Raw genomic sequence first — 18,072 nt, 5'->3', positions numbered from 1 at the left:
CCTCAGATCTGGTCCTGAAGCCTCTCTGTCGGCCAAATACCCACATCAGACCTCAGATCTGGCCCTGAAGCCCCTCTGTCAGCCAAATACCCACATCAGACCTCAGATCTGGTCCTGAAGCTTGTCTGTCGGCCAAATACCCACATCAGACCTCAGATCTGGTCCTGAAGCCCCTCTGTCAGAAAAATACCTACATCAGACCTCAGATCTGGTCCTGAAGCCCCTCTGTCGGCCAAATACCCACATCAGACCTTAGATCTGTTCTTGAAGCCCCTCTGTCAGAAAAATACCCACATCAGACCTCAGATCTGGTCCTGAAGCCCCTCTGTCGGCCAAATACCCACATCAGACCTTAGATCTGTTCTTGAAGCCCCTCTGTCAGAAAAATACCCACATCAGACCTCAGATCTGGTCCTGAAGCCTCTCTGTCGGCCAAATACCCACATCAGACCTCAGATCTGGTCCTGAAGCCCCTCTGTCAGCCAAATACCCACATCAGACCTCAGATCTGGTCTTGAAGCACCTCTGTCAGCCAGATACCCACATCAGACCTTAGATCTGTTCTTGAAGTCCCTCTGTCAGAAAAATACCCACATCAGACCTCAGATCTGGTCCTGAAGCCCCTCTGTCAGCCAAATACCCACATCAGACCTCAGATCTGGTCCTGAAGCCCGTCTGTCGGCCAAATACCCACATCAGACCTCAGATCTGGTCCTGAAGCCCCTCTGTCAGCCAAATACCCACATCAGACCTCAGATCTGGTCCTGAAGCTCCTCTGTCGGCCAAATACCCACATCAGACCTCAGATCTGGTCCTGAAGCCCCTCTGTCAGCCAAATACCCACATCAGACCTCAGATCTGGTCTTGAAGCACCTCTGTCAGCCAGATACCCACATCAGACCTTAGATCTGTTCTTGAAGTCCCTCTGTCAGAAAAATACCTACATCAGACCTCAGATCTGGTCCTGAAGCCCCTCTGTTGGCCAAATACCCACACCAGACCTCAGATCTGGTCCTGAAGCCCCTCTGTCAGAAAAATACCCACATCAGACCTCAGATCTGGTCCTGAAGCCCCTCTGTCAGCCAAATACCCACATCAGACCTCTGATCTGGTCCTGAAGCTCGTCTGTCGGCCAAATACCCACATCAGACCTCAGATCTGGTCCTGAAGCCCCTCTGTCAGCCAAATACCCACATCAAACCTCAGATCTGGTCTTGAAGCACCTCTGTCAGCCAGATACCCACATCAGACCTTAGATCTGTTCTTGAAGTCCCTCTGTCAGAAAAATACCTACATCAGACCTCAGATCTGGTCCTGAAGCCCCTCTGTCGGCCAAATACCCACACCAGACCTCAGATCTGGTCCTGAAGCCCCTCTGTCAGAAAAATACCCACATCAGACCTCAGATCTGGTCCTGAAGCCTCTCTGTCAGCCAAATACCCACATAAGACCTCAGATCTGGTCCTGAAGCCCCTCTGTCAGCCAAATACCCACATCAGACCTCAGATCTGGTATTGAAGCACCTCTGTCAGCCAGATACCCACATCAGACCTTTGATCTGTTCTTGAAGTCCCTCTGTCAGAAAAATACCCACATCAGACCTCAGATCTGGTTCTGAAGCCCCTCTGTCAGCCAAATACCCACATCAGACCTCAGATCTGGTCCTGAAGCCCCTCTGTCAGCCAAATACCCACATCAGACCTCAGATCTGGTCTTGAAGCACCTCTGTCAGCCAGATACCCACATCAGACCTTAGATCTTTCCTTGAAGTCCCTCTGTCAGAAAAATACCTACACCAGACCTCAGATCTGGTCCTGAAGCCTCTCTGTCGGCCAAATACCCACATCAGACCTCAGATCTTGTCCTGAAGCCCATCTGTCTGCCAAATACCCACATCAGACCTCAGATAAGACCCTCTGTCAACTACATACAGACATCAGACCTCATGTCTCAGCCCCCTGTCAGCTACTTACTTTAGAGTCACCTAGGATATTAAGGATACAGTCTGATGGTTTTAATTCTACTATACAGTACCAAGCGCTGTCATCCCTCGGTGCAGCACTCTAACTGCTGATAGAAATCACTACAAGTGCTTCAGATGGTACAAGGGTCATAAGGCTGCTAACCCTGAATCAGAAGATCTGATAGAAATCACTACAAGCGCTACAGATAGCACTAGGGCCATAAGGCTGCTAACCGTGAATTAGAAGATCTGATAGAAATCACTACAAGTGCTACAGACATACTAGGGCCATAAGGCTGCTAACCCTGAATTAGAAGATCTGATAGAAATCACTGCAAGTGCTACAGATGGTGCTAGGGCCATAAGGCTGCTAACCCTGAATTAGAGGATCTGATAGAAATCACTACAAGTGCTACAGACATACTAGGGCTATAAGGCTACTAACCCTGAATTAGAAGATCTGATAGAAATCACTACAAGTGCTACAGATGGTACTAGGGTCATAAGGCTGCTAACCCTGGATTATAAGATCTGATAGAAATCACTACAAGTTCTACTGATGGTACTAGGACTATAAGGCTGCTAACCCTGAATTAGAAGATCTGATAGAAATCACTACAAGTGCTACAGATGGTACTATGGCTATAAGGCTGCTAAATATGAATTAGAATAATTTACTTCCTATGAGACATTTAGAGCCACTGATGTATCTGACAGAGAACCTGATGATAAATGATAAGTGCGATGGGGGAATTGCATAGCTAGTACAGATGTTCTATAGAGTGCAGTAGTAAATAGTTAGAGATTTAATTTGTAAGTGTGAACAAAGCAAGAGTCTAACATAACCTGTTACAGTAAAATGTGAGATATATGTAAGAGTTTTACTGTAACTATATATATGTGTGTGTGTGTATCTCTTCTCACTATTTACCTGTTAATTGGTGCAGCCATATTTAAAGATTATTAGTTGTTTTCTTTATAATTGAACGGGATGTGCTACTACTTCAGGCCTGAGGAAGAGAGAACATTATGTAATGTTAGTCCAATAAAAAGGTTTCACTGCATACTGCAGTACTCTTGTTATTTTGTTGTTTACTGGACTAATACGGCTACTAAAATCTTTACTACTCCAAAGAACTCTATAAAATTCTTCACCCAGTTTTACCCTTTGCTACCCTTTTACATGTAAAATCATCAGGTAATATTATTATCTTTTATATTAGGATAGGACAGTCATGGCTAACCTTGGCATCCCTGATATTTCAGAAATACATTTCCCATGATGCTCAACTCGACTGCAGAGTGCCTAAGCATCATGGGAAATGCAGTTCCAAAACATCTGGGGTGCCACACTTAGCCATCACTGGAATAGGACATAATGACATAGTATGCAAATAAGTCTGTAGGCAATTACTTCCAGCAAATAAGAATAATTAATATTCAAAAGGATTATGGGATCAATCCTAATCCCTTAGAAAAAAAACAAAACATATAAAATGATTTCTCTAAAACACTCCATAGACTAATGGTGATTTTCTGTAGAAATTCATTAGATCTGTGTCTATAAAAGATTATAATTGACTCTGTCAGGGGTGAAACTACAGGGGGTGCAGAGGTCGCAATTGCGACTGGGCCCCCAAGGGCCCAGACTACAGGGGTTATTCTTTCTGTTTTACCCATTGTTGTTTATGTGTGTATATGTATGTATGTGACTGTGTGTGTATTTATGCATGTATGTGTGTGTATGTTTGTGGAACCAGCAAATTACAGACCTTGTTACTGCAGCATGGGGGGCTGGGAGTAAACAGTGTCACTATACAGTACCACTATATGCAGCATTGGGGGCTGGACTATGTCACAGACTACTGTGTTCACTTTATAAAGTACTGGGGCAGGTAGGGGCAGGTCAGCCATCTCACCGGCAGATTACAGAATGTGTCACTAACTCACTATATACAGTACTGGTGGGATAAGCAGTGTCACTATATACAGTAATAGGGGGTCAGACCATCTCACAGACTGTTGGCACAGGGTACCTCCTTTTGCAGACATGTAATCTGATTCACATTTTTTTCTGTGTTAAATGTTAAAAAAAAAGGATATGTATCAAATTTGTTTTTTTTTTGGTGGGGGTGGGGGGGCCTTCTTAGATTCTTGCACCTGGGCCCTGTGGTTTCTAGTTACGCCTCTGACCTCTATATTAGTTATAATTTTCCTTATGTTCGCTAGGAATGTGCATTTGTTTTTTCGTTCCGTTACAAATGCGGAACTAGGCCCTTTCACAAGAATATTTACAGCACTAAAAAGAGACAAATGCGGCTTGCGGCAACTACTTCCTCGTTCATTACAGAACAAAAAAACGTATGCACATACCTAATGGTCACCATGATTATGTACGGTATAAAATGACCATTGTGTTCTATTGGGTACATAATGACCTCAATCTTTCTGTTTACAGTTTGCCTTACAAGATATGGGAGTAAATTATAATGAACAGAGAAAAAAGTTTGTATTTTGTATCATTCTGATAATTTATGTGATTCATGCAATAATACTTTGTTAACCTCTCTAGACCTTAAAAGTCTCATTATCACTACAATGTGCTCTTTAGTGAAACGTTAGAAACAGTAATTCTATAAGAAATAAGCGAATAGACAATATGTAGTAGATCTAATTATTTTATAGATATTTTATTCCCAATAACTGATGATGTCAAACTCAGTTAAATCCCACTGGAACCTGAAATTCTGAACAAAATATCCAATAAGTTTCTTGTCTGCATAATAACCTAAACCTATCATTATCTCTAGGGGCAGCCTACATGTTCTATAACAGATCACCTAAAGGCTTCTTACCTTTAGAATGTTGTTCAATAAAGTGCTCTGACCTTATAAACATGTGACAGTGAATATTGTATTGCAGGTCACTCTATTAGTGAATGGTAGTTTTAATCTGACTTTAATACTTTTTCTATTTTATTACTTTTTTAGATAAATTGAATCAAAATCCCTTCCTTGTGTAACAGCCAAACGCCTTACTTACCTCTCCAGGTAGAAGAGTAGATCCATGAAGCCTAGTTCTAACAATAGGTTCTCTGTATGGGAATAAAAATACTCATCAGTTATGTATTAGAGAATCTATGGTATAGCAGGAACAAATTATCATGACTTTTTAGAATAAAGATAAGTTTATTTAGTAAATTACATCCAAGATGCTACATTTAAACACTGGAATCATTCAGATCACTCCTCCTAAGTAGAGAAATCTTAATGAAAGACGGACACCTCAGTGCTAAATTCACTTCATCTATAAGGGACATGAAATAAAAATAAACAACTGTGATTCAGATAAAGAATACATTATTAAACAACTTTCCAATTTACTTTTATTATCAATTTTACTTCATTCACTTGGTATCCTTTATTGAAGGAGCAGCAATGCACCACTAGGACCTAGCTGAACACAAGTATACCAATGACACAAGGTATGTGCAGCCTCCAATCAGCAGCTAGCTCCCTGCTCCTGAGCCTACTTAGGTATGCTTTTTTAACAAAGGATACCAAAAGAATGAAGAAAATTGGATAACAGAAGTAAATTTGAAAGTTGTTAAAAATTGTATTTTCTGTCCAAATCATGAAAGAAACCTTTTGGATTTGATGTCCCTTTAAATCTAAAGAGGCTGCAGTTAATTTACTAAAAATAATTAGGAACACTCAATTAAAAAATGTAACATTAATTGAAAACATCAATGGAATATCTATACGTAAGTCAGAGTGATTAACCCCAACCTGGAGTCCCCGAGTGAGGCAGAGCTTCATGGCTTTTTGTGCAAATAAATTATATTAAAAGGATATGAAACCCATATTTTTTCTTTCATGATGCAGATAGAGCATATGATTTTACATTTACATTAAGCCACCAATCAGCAAGCACTACTCAGGTGCTGAACCAAAAAGGGGCCGGCTTCTAAGCTTACATTCCTGCTTTTTCAAATAAAGATACCAAGAGAATGAAGAAAAATTGATTATAGGAGTACATTAGAAAGTTGCTTAAAATTGCTGCTCTATCTGAATCATGAAAGAAAAAAAAATTGGGTTTCATATCATTTTAACATTAATTTCAAGGTAATATTTCCAAGTATTATTTTAGAATTTAAGAAATGGTAAAAGTGTTGTATACTTACCAATAGTATCCTCAAATGGATTTACATCCTACAGGAAAAAAAAACTACAGTTATAAATACCATTAAAATTAAACTTTATTGTTATATTTATCTTTGATGTGGAATCTTTTTTATCTTTAAGATTTCTATTGAGGTGAATATCAAACAGGTGCAAACAATCAGTACATCAGAGTCTACAGGTTTATAAGACAAAATCAAGTTACAGAACGTATAACATTGTGCACAGGCAAATACATAAATCATTATTGTACAATAAAACAACCTATAAAAGTATACGAATGACTCTGAAATAGTGGTAGTAACTTGAAAAACAGCCAATGACGTACTATAGATAGACTACTGCAATATGATATAGTTTGCACAAGCATGGTGGTGGGAGTGTAATGGTCTGGGCCTGCATGAGTGCTGTTGGCACTGGGGAGCTACAGTTCATTGAGGGAACCATGAATGCCAACCATGTACTGTGACATACTGAAGCAGTAAGAAGCAGAGACTGGACCACAGGGCAGTATTCCAACATGATAACGACCCCAAACACACCTCCAAGACGACCACTGCCTTGCTAAAGAAGCTGAGGGTAAAGGTGATAGACTGGCCAAGCATGTCTCCAGACCTAATCCCTATTGAGCATCTGTGGGGCATCCTCTAACAGAGTGTGGGGGAGTGCAAGGTCTCTAACATCCATCAGCTCTGTGATGTTGTCATGGAGGATAGGAAGAGGACTCCAGTGGCAACCTGTGAAGCTCTGGTGAACTCCATCTCCAAGCGAGTTAAGGCAGTGCTGGTAAATAATGGCGGCCGCACAAAATATTGACATTTTAGGCCCAATTTGGACATTTCCACTTAGGGGTGTACTCACTTTTGTTGCCAATGGTTTAGCCATTAATGGCTGTGTGTTGAGTTATTTTGAAGGGACAGCAAATTTACACTGTTATACAGGCTGTACACTCACTACTTTATATTGTAGCAAAGTGTAATTTCTTCAGTGTTGTCACATGAAAAGGTATAATAAAATATTTACATAAATGTGAGGGGTGTGCTCACTTTTGTGAGATACTGTATATATATATATATATATATATATATATATATATATATATATATATATATATAGAAGAAAAAGCTGCAGCACTCCAAATGATCTTTTCAGTGATTTATTTTCAAGCAGAAAAACATAATTTATGCTTACCTGATAAATTTATTTCTCTTGTAGTGTATCCAGTCCACGGATCATCCATTACTTATGGAATATATTCTCCTTCCCAACAGGAAGTTGCAAGAGTCCACCAACAGCAAAGCTGCTATATAGCTCCTCCCCTAACTGCCATACTCAGTCATTCGACCGAAAACATGCAGAGAAAGGAAAAACCATAGGGTGCAGTGGTGACTGTAGTTCAAATGAAAAAATTACCTGCCTTAAAGTGACAGGGCGGGCCGTGGACTGGATACACTACAAGAGAAATAAATTTATCAGGTAAGCATAAATTATGTTTTCTCTTGTTAAGTGTATCCAGTCCACGGATCATCCATTACTTATGGAATACCAATACCAAAGCTAAAGTACACGGATGATGGGAGGGACAAGGCAGGTACTTAAACGGAAGTTACCACTGCCTGTAAGAAACCCTTTCTCCCAAAAATAGCCTCCGAAGAAGCAAGGTATCAAATTTGTTAAATTTGAAAAAGTATGAAGCGCAGACCAAGACTCCGTCTTGTAAATCTGTTCACCTGTTGACCTCTCCTCTGTCCAGAATAGACAACAAACAAGGTGAACGTTTGATGAAACCTGTAGTAGCTTGTAAGTAAAACTTTAAAGCACAAACCATGTCCAATATTGTGTAATAGACGTTCCTTCTTTGAGGAAGGATTAGGATACAAGCATGGAACAACTATCTCTTGAGTGATGTTCTTGTTAGATACCACCTTAGGAAAAAACCCAGGTTGGTAGGCAGGACTACCTTATCCGTACAAAGGACCAGATAAGGAGAATCACATTGTAACACAAATAACTTGGAGACTCTACGAGTCGAGGAAATAGCTACCCAAAAGGAACTTTCCAAGATAAAGATTGATATCTATGGAACAAAAAAGGTTCAAACGGAACTTCTTGAAGAACCTTAAGAACCAGGTTTAAGCTCCATGGTGGAGCAACAGTTTTAAACACAGGCTTGGATCTAACCAAAGCCTGACCAAATGCCTGAACGTCTAGAATACCTGCCAGACGCTTGTGCAAAAAAATAGACAGAGTAAAAATCTGTCCCTTTTAAGGAATTAGCTGACAACCCTTTTCTCCAAAACATCTTGGAGAAAAGATAATATCCTGGGAATCCAGACTTTACTCCATGAGTAACCCTTGGATTCATAACAATCAGATATTTACACCATATCTATGTTCAATTTTCCTAGAGACAGGCTTTCATGTCTGTATTAAGGTATCAATGACTGACTCGGAGAAGCCATGCTTTGATGACATCAAGCGTTCAGTCTCCAGGCAGTCCATCTCAGATTGATTCTATTTAGATGGTTGAAAGGACCCTGAGGTAGAGGGACCTGTCTCAGAAGCAGAGACCGTGATGGAAAGGATGACATGTCCACCAGATCTGCATACCAGGTCCTGCGTGGCTTCGCAGGCGCTGACAAAAACACCAAAGCCCTCTCCTGCTTGGTCTTGACCTCCGGAGGAAATCCCACTCCCCCGGAAGAAAAGTCTGACGACTTAGAAAAACCACCTCCCAGTTCTCAACACCTGGGATATGGATAGCTGATAGACAAGAGTGAGTCTCTGTCCAGTGAATTATTGTAAGACTTCTAACATCGCTAGGGAACTTCTGTTCCCCCTTGATGGCTGATGTAAACCACAGTCGTGTATATTGTCCGACTGAATATGATGTACCTCAGAGTTGCTAACTGAGGCCAAGTCTGAAGAGCATGGAATATCACTCCCAGTTCCAGAATATTTATTAGAAGGAGGGTCTCCTCCTAAGTCCACTATCCCTGAGCCTTCAGGGAGTTCCAGACTGCATCCCAACCTAAAAGGCTGGCATCTATTGTAACAATTGTCCCATCTGACCTGCGGAAGGTCATACCCTTGGACAGATGGACCCGACATAGTCACCAGAGAATCTCTGGTCTCTTGGTCCAGGTTTAACAGGGGGACAAACCTGTGTAATCCCCGTTCCTCTGACTGAGCATGCATAGTTGCAGCGGTCTGAAATGTAGACGTGCAAACGGTACTATGTCCCTTGCCGCTACCATTAAGCCGATTTCATTCATGTACTGAGCCACCGAAGGGCGCGGATGGAATGAAAAAGACGGCAGAAATTTAGAAACTTTGACAACCTGGACTCCGTCAGGTAAATTTTCATTTCTACAGAATCTATCAGAGTCCCTAAGAGGGAAACCCTTGAGATTGGGGATAGAGAACTCTTTCCTTGTTCACTTTCCACCCATGTGATCTCAGAAATGCCAGTACTACGTCCGTATGAGACTTGGCAATTTGGATGTTTGACGCCTGTATCAGGATGTCGTCTAAATAAGGGGCCACTTCTATGCCCCGCGGCCTAAGGACCGCCAAAGTGACCCCAGAACCTCCATAAAGATTCTTGGGGCTGTAGATATTCCAACGGAAAGAGCTACAAACTGGTAATGCCTGTCTAGAAAGGCAAACCTGAAAAATGATGGTGATCTTTATGCATCACAATGTGAGGATAAACATCCTTCAAATCCATTGTAGTCCTCTATTGACTCTCCTGGATCATAGTTAAGATGGTACGAATAGTTTCCATCTTAAAAAAACGGAATTCTGAGGAATTTGTTTAAGATCTTTAGATCCAAAATAGGTCTGAAGGTTCCCTCTCCTTGGGAACCACAAACAGATTTGAGTAAAAACTCTGTCCCTGTTCCTCTCTTGGAACTGGATGGGTCTCGTACACAATGTAAGAATGCCTCCTTCTTTATCGGGTTTGCAGATAATTGGAAAGTCGAAATCTCCCCTTTTTTTGGGGGGAATCTTTGAAAATCCAGAAGATATATCTGGGATATAAATTCAAATGCCTAGGGATCCTGGGCATCTCTTGCCCACGCCTGGGCGAAGAATGAAAATCTGCCCCCTATAGGATCCGTTACCGGATAGGGGTCCGTTCCTTCATGCTGCCTTAGAGGCAGCAGCAGGCTCCTTGGCCTGCTTATCTTTGTTCCAGGTCCGATTGTCTCCAGACCGCCTTGGACTGAGCAAAAATTCCCTCTTGTTTTGCCTTAGAGGAAGTGGATGCCACACCTGCCCTGAAGTTTTAAAAGGCACGAAAATTAGACCTTTCTTGGCCCTTGATTTGGACCTATCCTGAGGAAGGGCATGACCTTTTCCTCCAGTGATATAAGCAATAATGTCCTTCAAACCAGGCCTGAATAGGGTCTGCCCCTTGAAGGGAAGTTAAGTAGCTTATTTATTAAAGTCACGACAGCTGACCATGATATAAGCCATAGCGCTCTGCGCGCCAGTATAGTAAAAAACAGAATTCTTAGCCGTTAGTCTAGTCAAATGAACAAAGGCATCAGAAAACAAAGGAATTGGCTAGCATAAGCTTGCCAAATATATTCATCCAATGGAGTCGCTAACTGTAAAGCCTCATCAAGAGACTCAACCCAGAACGCCGCAGCAGCAGTGACAGAAGCAATGTATGCAAGGGGCTGCAGGATAAAACCCTGTTGAATAAACATTTTTTATCCATTGGATCTAAAAAGCACAACTGTCCTCGCCAGAGGTAGTGGTACGCCTAGCTAGAGTAGAAACTCTTCTCTCCACCTTAGGAACTGTCTGCCAGAAGTCCCGTGTGGTCGTAACTATTAGAAAACATTCTTCTAAAAAATAGGAGGGGAAGAGAACGGCACACCTGGTCTATCCCATTCCTTATTTAAAAAAAATTTAATAAACCTCTTTAGGTATTGGAAAAACATCAGTACACACCGGCACTGCATATTATTTATCCAGTCTACACAATTTATCTGGCCCTGCGATTGTACACATTCATTCAGGGCAGCCAAAGCCTCCCTGAGCAACAAGTGGAGGTTCTCAAGCATAAATTTTAAATGTAGAAATATCAGAATCAGGTTAAATCATCTTCCCTGAGTCAAAAAAAAATCACCCACAGACTAAGCATATTGTGAGGTAGTATCATACATGGTTCTTAAAGCGTCTGTATGCTCTGTATCTACCCCCAGAGCTATCTGCTTTCCTTTAATTTCAGGTAGTCTGACTAATACTGCTGCCAGAGTATTATTCACCACCTTTGCCATGTCTTGTAAAATAAACGCTATGGACGCCCTTGATGTACTTGGCGCCATTTGAGCGTGAGTCCCTGAAGCGGGAGTCGAAGGGTCTGACACGTGGGGAGAGTTAGTCGGCATAACTTTCCCCTCGACAGAATCCCCTGGTAAAATAAACGCTATGGGTGCCCTTGATGTACTTGGCGCCATTTGAGCGTGAGTCCCTAAAGTGGGAGTCAAAAGGTCTGACACGTGGGGAGAGTTAGTCTGCATAACTACCCCCACGACAGAATCCTCTGGTGATAATGTTTTTAAAGACAACAAATGATCTTTATTGTTTAACATGAAATCAGTACATCTGGTACACATTCTAAGATGGGGTTCCACCATGGCTTTAAAACATAATGAACACAGAGCTTCCTCTATGTCAGACATGTTAGAACAGACTAATAATGAGACTAGTAAGCTTGGAAAACACTTTAAATCAAGTTAACAAGCAAATATATAAAACGTTACTGTGCCTTTAAGAGAAACAATTTTTGTCAAAATGTGAAAAACAGTGAAAAAAGGCAGTAAAACAAACGAAATTTTTACAGTACATGTAATAAGGTAACAGAGCATTGCACCCACTTGCAAATGGATGATTAACCCCTTAATGCAAAAAACAGATAAAAAAAACGACAGACGTTTTTAAAAACAGAAACAACAAACTGCCACAGCAGAGCTGTGGATTACCTTCCCTATAAACAATTTTGGAAGTCTTTTTAGCCCTTTAGAAATGTCCTGTAGTATTCATGGGACTGCTGAGGGAATCTGGATGATTCATTTTGTAATTTTAACTGCGCAAAAAAGCGCTAAATTAGGCCCTTCCCACTCATATTACAACAGTGGGAAGCTTCAGTTAACTGTTTCTATGCAAAATTTAAGCCAGCCATGTGGAAAAAACTTAGGCCCCAATAAGTTTTATCACCAAACATATGTTAAAAACGATTAAACATGCCAGCAAACGTTTTAAAACACATTTTTACAAGAGTATGTATCTCTATTAATAAGCCTGATACCAGTCGCTTTTACTGCATTTAAGGCTATACCAACATTACAGTGTTATCACCAATGTACGTTAAAAAACGATTAAACATGCCAGCAAACGTTTTAAAACACATTTTTATAAGAGTATGTATCTCTATTAATAAGCCTGATACCAGTCGCTATCGCTGCATTTAAGGCTTTACTTACATTACTTCGGTATCAGCAGTATTTTCTTAGTCAATTCCATTCCTAGAAAAATATTTTACTGCACATACCTTATCTGCAGGAAAACCTGCACGCCATTCCCCCTCTGAAGTACCTCACTCCTCAGAATATGTAAGAACAGCAAATGGATCTTAGTTACGTCTGCTAAGATCATAGAAAAACGCAGGCAGATTCTTCTTCCAAATACTGCCTGAGAAAAACAGCACACTCCGGTGCCATTTAAAAATAACAAACTTTTGATTGAAGAATAAACTAAGTATAAATCCCCACAGACTCTCACGACCTCCTATCTATGTTGAGGCTTGCAAGAGAATGACTAAGTATGGCAGTTAGGGGAGGAGCTATATAGCAGCTTTGCTGTGGGTGGACTCTCGCAACTTCCTGTTGGGAAGGAGAATATATTCCATAAGTAATGGATGATCCGTGGACTGGATACACTTAACAAGAGAAACATAGGCAACGTTTCAGGTTGTGCCCTTTCTCAAGCCAAGTGAATATAGTAATATGTACATACAATTGCTATATATATATATATATATATATATATATATATATATATATATATATATATATATATATCTAAAGCAGAACTTCAGTATATAGGTATATAATAAAGTTGTCATACACACATCAGCTATATGACAATTAATGAAGGTTTGCTTACAGTTAAAGAGAAAGGTAATTAGGTTTTCCTTAGCTAACTGTTGACAGTAACTAACTATAAACTACGACAATAGGTCCTATCTATATCTAGGAACTTAACTTCAGAGTCCTCATAAAAGTTCCAACTATTGAGCAGAAGAAACATATGGTCTAAGTAGGCTGATGTTAAAATAAAAAGGTGCAGTCCCTTATAAATAGTATAAACTGTTCTATCCCACACCGGCTCTCCTAAATTCATGACCCATTGTAGCAGCAGAATAAATTCTGACCAAAAAACAGGCCAGTCCCAGTAACCCTCTGGCAACAAAACTCTAACCAAACAGTTGATGTGACATATCCTGGTAATCTGGCGAAAATCTTAGTGGCCTCTTCCAAAGTGGTAAACCAACTATACTGATTTAATCTAATTTATTGTTTATATACTATATGTAACAGTCCTACCTCAGAAGATGACTCGCTGCTATAAAGATTGTTCATGCCAAGATCAGGAACATAGGAATCTGTATAGAAGTAAAAATAGATATTAGTGGTGCCCTAGAAAATAACTAAATATTCTTAATATCAAACACTGCACAGAAAACAAACATCTGGAATACAGTGTAAACAATATCATTCTCCATTTTAAAAATGACGGTGTAATGTTTATTGGTATTCATGTAAATTGCACCAAAACTGCCAAATCTAAAAGCTTTAATAGTTTACATTAAACGTTCCCTAAACGTTCCCTAAAGACCTTTTTGTTCAGGGAAGCTTAGCACCCGACTCAGTAACAAATGAATTTCACTTACCTAACAGTTGCCCTCATCTATCTCCTCACTAATATCATTCTCACCTCTGCAGTCCCCACCTCCTGTTTCCCATCCTCCTTACCCATCTAGATTGTAAGTTCCCACGGGAACAGGACCCTCAATTCCCCCTGTATTTGTCTTTTATTGTATTGTTTCACTGTTGTACTTTTTGTACCCATGGACAGTGCTACAGAACCTGTTGGCGCTTTATAAATAAAGAATAATAATAATAATGATTCGGATAGAGCAGGCAATTCTAAACAACTTTCTAATTTACTTCTATTATCAGTTTGTCTTTGTTCTGTTGGTTGCTTTTATTAAAGAGTAAAACTAGGTAGGCTCATAAGAGCTCAGGAGTGTGCACGTGACTTAAAAGATACAAAGAAAACTAAAAATGATAACAGATGCAAATTGGACAGCTGTTTAAAAGTTTATGCTCTAACTGAATCATAAAAGTTCAATTTTGACTTTACTGTCCCTTTAAAATAAATCCAAACAAGGTTCTAGCTTCTCTAGTTCTGTGTTACCCCAAAGGATATAGATTGTGACAAAAATATAAACACATAAACAAAATAATACAAAACAAATGATCAGCTGAAAAACATTACTGTAAATGAAACATCATCTCAGCAACATGATTAACATTACTGAGGGCTATTTAATGTGATTAGAACTTTTCTCCAAACACAAATCTAACAATGACCAAGAAAGTGTTTTTCAACTTACCGATGGTGTTGTCAGGTGGTAAAGCCTAGAAAGAAAGAATATAAAACAGTTGTAAAATAAAATAAATTCATTACATTATTTAGAGTTGTCTCAAATTCACTATTAGAAACGTCAATATTATAGATATTTTTTTATATATCAAAAACAATCAGCTTAGAATTCAGCTTTATCTCAGCTTTATCTCAGCATAATCTCAGCTTTATCTCTGCTTTATCTCAGCTTTATCTCATCTTTATCTCAGCTTTATCTCATCTTTATCTCAGCTTTATCTCAGCTTTATCTCATCTTTATCTCTGCTTTATCTCATCTTTATCTCAGCTTTATCTCTGCTTTATCTCAGCTTTATCTCAGCTTTATCTCAGCTTTATTTCAGCTTTATCTCATCTTTATCTCAGCTTTATCTCATCTTTATCTCATCTTTATCTCATCTTTATCTCAGCTTTATCTCAGCTTTATCTCAGCTTTATCTCAGCTTTATCTCATCTTTATCTCAGCTTTATCTCAGCTTTATCTCAGCTTTATCTCAGCTTTATCTCAGCTTTATTTCAGCTTTATCTCATCTTTATCTCAGCTTTATCTCATCTTTATCTCAGCTTTATCTCATCTTTATCTCAGCTTTATCTCATCTTTATCTCAGCTTTATCTCATCTTTATCTCATCTTTATCTCAGCTTTATCTCAGCTTTATCTCAGCTTTATCTCAGCTTTATCTCATCTTTATCTCAGCTTTATCTCAGCTTTATTTCAGCTTTATCTCATCTTTATCTCAGCTTTATCTCATCTTTATCTCATCTTTATCTCAGCTCTATCTCAGCTTTATCTCAGCTTTATCTCATCTTTATCTCAGCTTTATCTCAGCTTTATCTCAGCTTTATCTCATCTTTATCTCAGCTTTATCTCATCTTTATCTCATCTTTATCTCAGCTTTATCTCATCTTTATCTCATCTTTATCTCAGCTTTATCTCTGCTTTATCTCATCTTTATCTCATCTTTATCTCAGCTTTATCTCAGCTTTATCTCATCTTTATTTCAGCTTTATCTCATCTTTATCTCAGCTTTATCTCAGAGCTTTATCTCAGCTTTATCTCAGCTTTATCTCAGCTATATCTCAGCTTTATCTCAGCTTTATCTCAGCTTTATCTCAGCTTTATCTCAGCTTTATCTCAGCTTTATCTCAGCTTTATCTCAGCTATATCTCAGCTTTATCTCAGCTTTATCTCAGCTTTATCTCAGCGTTATCTCAGCTTTATCTCAGCTTTATCTCAGCTTTATCTCAGCTTTATCTCAGCTTTATCTCATCTTTATCTCAGCTTTATCTCATCTTTATCTCAGCTTTATCTCAGCTTTATCTCTGCTTTATCTCAGCTTTATCTCAGCTTTATTTCAGCTTTATCTCAGCTTTATCTCATCTTTATCTCAGCTTTATCTCAGCTTTATCTCAGCTTTATCTCAGCTTTATCTCAGCTTTATCTCAGACCTAATACACGTTATAGAATTTGTCATTTTCTCAGTGAAAAGTGATTGCATATTGTGACTATTTCACTACAAAGTAAATAAAAACTGTTAAATAAAAAAAGACAAATGAATTCCATAAGTAAAAGCTAACAGACCTACCTCAGATGGCGAGAAAGGCCCATCGTACGGCAGCTCTGATATCAATGAATCTGTTTACAAATAAAAATACACAATATCAGTGTCCTAGAGACTTACAACTAAAATGAATATTAACAACAATGTAACAAGTATTATTATTATTATCATTTATTTGTTTAGCGCCAGTACATTCAGTAGTGCTGGGTATTAATAATATAGTGAAAACAATGTCATTAATTATGGTTTATTTTTATTTATAGGGGCCTATCTATCAGCTCTGTATGGAGCTTGAGGCCCCCTGTTTCTGGCGAGACTTCAGGCTCACCAGAAACACCAGTTATGAAGCAGAAGTCTAAAGACCGCTGCTCCATAACCTGACTGCCTGCTCTGAGGAGGCAGACAGACATCGCCGCAATTCAACCTGATCCAATACGATCGGGTTGATTGACACCCCACCTTCTAGCGGCCGATTGGCCGCAAATCTGCAGGGGATGGCGTTGCACCAGCAGTTCACAAGAGCTGCGGGTGCAATGCTGAATGCAGAGAGCGTATTGCATTTAGCGATATCTGTCAGACATGATCCGCTGATTGGATCATGTCGGACAGACACATAATAAATAGGCTCCATAATGTTTACTGGTATTTAAAGGGACAGTCTAGTTAAAATGAAACTTTCATGATTCAGATTGGGCATGTCATTTTAAACAACTTTCCAATTTACTTTTATCATCAAATTACACCGCATATTTTTGTGGATTCATTTCATTATTTGAACAACTACAGTGCTCTCGGTCAATCCAAAATGTTATTAAACCTCAAACCTAAATATTTAAGAAAGTAAAAGTGAGGTTTTAGCTTTCTTAGGAGAATATCTATGTGTGCACAATTATTGGGCAACTATTAGTGTACACAATTATTATGCCACTAAATAAAAAATGATTTTTGTCCCATTTCACTTCATTAAGAAGGGCCCACAAGTTCTTAATAAAGTTTAGTTCAGGTGAGGAAGGGGGCAATGTCATTATTCTTTCATCTTTAAGGCCTTTAATGGCTAGCCACGCAGTGGAGTACTTTGATGCATGAGATGGAGCACTGTCCTGCATAAATATCATGGTCTTCTTGAAAGATGCCGATTTTTCCTGTACCACTGCTTGAAGAAAGTGTCTTCTAAAAACTAGAAGTAGGTTTCGGAGTTAATTTTGAGTTCATCTTCAAAAAGGTCCAACTAGCTCATCAATAATAATACCAGCCCATACCAGTACCCCACTTCCACCTTGCTGGTGTCTAAGTCGAAGTGGAGCTCTGTGCCAGTTACTGATCCAGCCACGGGCCCATCCATCTGGTCTGTCAAGAGTCACTCTCATCTCATGAGTCCATAAAACCTTTGAAAAATCTGTCTTCAGATATTTCATGGCCCAGTCTTGCCGTTTCAACTTATGTGTCTTGTTCAGTGGTGGTCAGATTTTAGCCTTCCTTACCTTGGCCTCTGAGCACCGAACACCTTGTATTTTTGGGCACTCCAGGTAGGTTGCAGTTCTGGAATATGACAGCACTGGAGGATAATAGGTTCCTGGTAGCTTCATATTTGATTCTTCTCGAATCTTTGGTAGTTTATTTCCGTCTTTTTTTCTAAACACGTT

General features: G+C 39.4%; 1 long non-coding RNA gene across 1 annotated transcript in view; it reads right to left on the bottom strand.

The window, feature by feature from the left end:
- Window positions 1-2,894: 2,894 nt before the first annotated feature.
- LOC128642525 (uncharacterized) overlaps window positions 2,895-18,072 on the bottom strand; it is a 184,431-nt gene continuing 169,253 nt past the window's right edge. The window contains exons 2-4 of the long non-coding RNA XR_008399670.1: window positions 6,147-6,174; window positions 5,006-5,057; window positions 2,895-2,973 (exon numbers count right to left, since the gene is read on the bottom strand). This is a non-coding gene — a long non-coding RNA (uncharacterized LOC128642525). The remainder of the gene's footprint in view (window positions 2,974-5,005; window positions 5,058-6,146; window positions 6,175-18,072) is intronic.

Source organism: Bombina bombina, chromosome 11 (genome assembly GCF_027579735.1).
Source record: "Bombina bombina isolate aBomBom1 chromosome 11, aBomBom1.pri, whole genome shotgun sequence".
In the NCBI taxonomy this organism is placed as follows: domain Eukaryota; kingdom Metazoa; phylum Chordata; class Amphibia; order Anura; family Bombinatoridae; genus Bombina; species Bombina bombina.
Note: the sequence above shows the minus strand (reverse complement) of the source record. Positions and strands in the feature narration are given on the sequence as shown.